General features: G+C 43.0%; 1 protein-coding gene and 1 pseudogene across 1 annotated transcript in view; both read left to right on the top strand.

The window, feature by feature from the left end:
• Positions 1-4,293, top strand: part of LATS2 (large tumor suppressor kinase 2) — a 62,942-nt gene that overhangs the window by 41,314 nt on the left and 17,335 nt on the right. The window lies entirely within an intron of this gene.
• Positions 3,687-4,293, top strand: part of LOC102876238 — a 2,192-nt pseudogene continuing 1,585 nt past the window's right edge.

Raw genomic sequence — 4,293 nt, 5'->3', positions numbered from 1 at the left:
TGCCTGTGAACACTGTAACCTTTTGTTTCTAGTAAATGAGTTGCCTTAAGCAAGTTTGCTTTTGCAACCTGTTTTGGAAAATATATATCATAAGCATCTTCTAACTATTGTATATAGTTTTTTGCTCTAACAGTTCACTTTTGCAATTAAGTATGTAATTAGTCTGATTAGACTACCTGTGCTATTTGTAGACAGTGATGCCTAAATCTCCATTTTGGAATGCCCTGCTTCCCATCTCTCTACCTAATGAAGAATCAACTAAAATATATAACTTGCTAATCTTGCTCTTGACGCTCCCTTCCTCAGACTCATTGCTTACACTTTGAAGACTGACAGATCTCCGTTGTAGTCTATTTCTACTGTCAATAAATTCTCTAAATTCTACCTTATCAACCTCTGGAGACTTCTCAGAGACATCTTCCACTTCCACTCTGAACTTAAATGAATAGTGACGGTGCATGTGAGAAAGACATAGACCAAGAACAAAATGTTCAGCATTGTTCGTTTTCAACCATATCACACAGTTGAAGTGTTAAAATATTGGGATATAGATTTGCTCACACTTGGAAAATGCTTCCTTACTGGGAAGAGGGAGGGGTGAGATTGCCCTAGGAAATTCCTTTCTTCATACATCATGATTTTTTCATTGAACAGAAATTGCTTTCAGTAATGTGTGGATGCTAGCAAAATAGTTTTTCTATAAAGAAAATGTGAACCCATATCTGCTGCCTTCCTAAGATTGTGAGTCAGAAGTTTTAGGAGCACATTCAAGTTTGCTGTGGCGATTCCCCAAGTAGGACCCATGAGTAATGAAATAAGTGCAGCCTGTTGAGTGCCTGCGTCAGAGGAGAGCTGAAGGCAGGCAAAGAATGTACATCCTGGCCAGCTTTCCCCGCCTTGACCACAGAGCAGAGCAAATGAGGAGCAGCGGCCTGGAGCAGAGTCCAAGGTGTGACTCCAGCCATTCTGGGAACCAGGTAGCAAGTACTGTGATGTGGCTGTTTCCTCACTGGGTCTGGTGGGGTCTTTGCAGAAGCACCAGTGGATTCGACTCATGGTCTGGATTTCCAGGGAAACTGAAACCGAGGTTTACAGCAGGAGGTTTATTGAGAAGGGAACTTAGTCAGGGCACAAGAAGTCAGGACAGCAGAGGCCTCGGCTGACCTCATGGTGAGCCGAGGCTTGGGGAGGGACATCCTACAAAACACACACGGGGGGGGGGGGCAGGGAGAGAGGAGAGAGAGAAAGAGGCAGGCTCAGCTGTACCTCCATCCACCAGTCCATCCAGGTCTGCGGGTGGATCTTTGTGTCCACGTCCCCACCCCTCATGCACTGGGATGTTTAATTCTATTGCTTCATGATAGCACTTTACTTATCGGGCAGTGCACAGTGCACAGATTAATCTCACCTTTTCCAGGATTCCCTTTGGCTAAATCAGTTGAAAATTGTTGAGGAAACGCAAAAATTTATTGAGGGGGGAAAAAGTTAAAGAACAAAAAGCAAAAATGTGCTAAGTAATGATTAGTCATCTCTTGAGAGAAAACCCCAGTGTAGAATATTTCAACAGCAGCAGGAAACCAGTGAAGTTTGAAACCTCTCCTCAGCCCCCAGGTCTCTTTGTTCCATCCATGAGGCAAGAAGTTTCTTAAAGAGCTGTATTGCAAAAGGCATGAAAAGGAATTCTTCCTCTTTTATAAAGCCAGAGCTGGAAGCGGAAAATAGCCATCTACATGAGGCCTCTCATAAGAAAGGGTGAAGGAACCAGGCCCCTGGGCGTATCTTTTGTGCGGGGATAATTTAGCCTTCCAAAGAACCACTTATTTCTGTTAAATGCCCTCTGAGTTAGGTGCGTTCTGGTGACCTGGTCCCTAGGGACGTGCCCAGAGACCACACCTCTTTGGCAGTTCAGGTCCCCCAGCACCTCCTCAGAGGAAAGATGGACAGTCTCCTCTCATGCCATTTACAGCATCAATGGAGGAAGGTCAGCAGTGAGTCGGTTTCAACTCATAAAGTTTCTCCCCCAGAAATTTTCCAAGGCAGTGTCTTTAAGGAAGCTGACTTCTACATTGTTTTCTTCAGTCAGTGTTTCAGTGACCTCAAGTTATTGAAAGTAGTAAAAACTGAACTGAAGATATTGGGGGGAAACAAGTTTCCAGAATTTGACAGAATGTCTGCTGAGGTGTTTCAGCAGACAGATGCCACATAGGAGCACTCTCTCATCTGTACCAGGAAACTTAGAAGAAAGCTACTTGAGCAGCTGTTTGGGAGAGGTGCATATTTATGTCTCTATCAATAAAGAATGTTGCAAAAAAATGTGGACATTATAGATATCATTAACACTCCATGCAGATAAAGTCAGAAGATAATTCAGAAATAATTGGAGCTGTACATTGACACACAGCTGCCACTAATTAATTCAGGCTGCATTCAGAAGAGGAAGTGGAACAAGAAACATCCTTGTTGATGTCAGCTGGATCTTGGCTGAGGTCATAAATACCAAAAAGATGTTTGTCTGTGTTCTATTGACTATGCAAAGGCATTTGTGTGAATCATAACAAAGTATAGATAACAATGGGAATGCCAGAACTCAAAATTGTGCTCATCTGGAGTATGTGTGTATACCAAGAGGCAGTCGTCCAAAGTGAACAAAGGGCACTACCAAGTTTACAATTAGGAAAGGTGTGTGCCAGGATTATATCTTTTCATTGCTCTTATTATGTCTGTATGCTGTGCATATACTCCTGAGAAGCTGGATTATTTGAAGAATGTGGCATCACAATTGGATGTAACGTTACTTGCTGGAAGTGAAAACTTGATACACTTAATGATGATCATCAAAGATTGCATCCTTCATTGTGGATTTCACCTCAACATAAAACAGTCCTCAGAACTGGACCAGTAAACAGCATCCCAATAAACAGATGATTGGTGGTGTCATGGACTTCATTTTACTTGGATCCACACTTAGCACCCTTAGAATCATCAGTCAGGAAATCAAACAACGTATTGTAGGGGGCAAAGCTACTGCTTCTTGTTGCTTTTGTTTTTATGTGCCAGTGAGGTGACTGTGGCACATAACGACCCTTTGAATAATGGCTCTGAACTCAGACCTATCCTGAATCAACCTCACCATCTCCAGCACACTGGACCCATTGCCATAGGCACTGTGTCAATCCATCTCATCTAGGGTCTTCTTATCTTACACTGACTTTCTACCCTTCCAAGCATGATGTCCTTCCCCATGGACTGGTCCCTCCTGACCATGTGCCCAAGTATGGAAAAAAGAGTTTCACTATCATTGCCTTCAAGAAGAACTATGGTTTTTCTTCTAGGACAGACCTGTTTGTTCTCTTGACAGTCCATGGTATGCTCAGTAATCTCCAGCACTACAGTTCAAAGGCATCAGTTTGTCTTTTTTCATCCTTAATCATTGTCCAGCTTTCAGAGGTCAGGTAAGCAATTGAGGAGAAGATCAAGAATGTCACATTAAAAATAAAAAATAATAGCCTGCCGGGGAGGCGGCCTCAGCCGCACAGTAATGGCAGCGCTGTGAGCAGGGGAAACACGAGCTGACAGCCGCCACCGCCGCTGCCCACGCCTTCGACTGGGGCTTCGTCCTTCACGCCCTCGGCCTCTCCCCCTTCCCCTTCTCCCTTCCCCCCTCGTCCTGCATCTGCAGAAGATTTCAACACTAAGCTTGCACAATGTCCTTGAAACCAAGAGTAGTAGATTTTGACGAAACATGGAACAAACTTTTAACGACAATCAAAGCTGTTGTCATGTTGGAATACGTTGAAAAAGCCACATGGAATGATCGCTTTTCAGATATCTATGCTTTGTGTGTGGCTTACCCTGAACCCCTTGGAGAAAGACTTTATACAGAAACTAAAATTTTTTTGGAAAATCACGTACGGCTTTTGCATAAGAGAGTTCTGGAGTCTGAAGAACAAGTACTCGTTATGTATCATAGGTATTGGGAAGAATATAGCAAGGGTGCAGACTATATGGATTGCTTATATAGGTATCTCAACACTCAGTTTATTAAAAAGAATAAGCTGACAGAAGCTGACCTTCAGTATGGCTATGGTGGTGTAGATATGAATGAACCACTTATGGAAATAGGAGAGTTAGCATTGGATATGTGGAGGAAACTGATGGTTGAACCTCTTCAGTCCATCCTTATCCTAATGTTGCTCTGAGAAGTAAAAAAATGATCGTGGTGGTGAAGACCCAAACCAGAAAGTAATCCATGGGGTTATTAACTCCTTTGTTCATGTTGAACAGTATAAGAAG

This window comes from Elephantulus edwardii, unplaced genomic scaffold (assembly GCF_000299155.1).
Source record: "Elephantulus edwardii isolate Elephantulus edwardi_28Jun2011 unplaced genomic scaffold, EleEdw1.0 scaffold00135, whole genome shotgun sequence".
NCBI lineage: Eukaryota > Metazoa > Chordata > Mammalia > Macroscelidea > Macroscelididae > Elephantulus > Elephantulus edwardii.
This window is presented reverse-complemented; position numbering and strand designations above follow the sequence as displayed.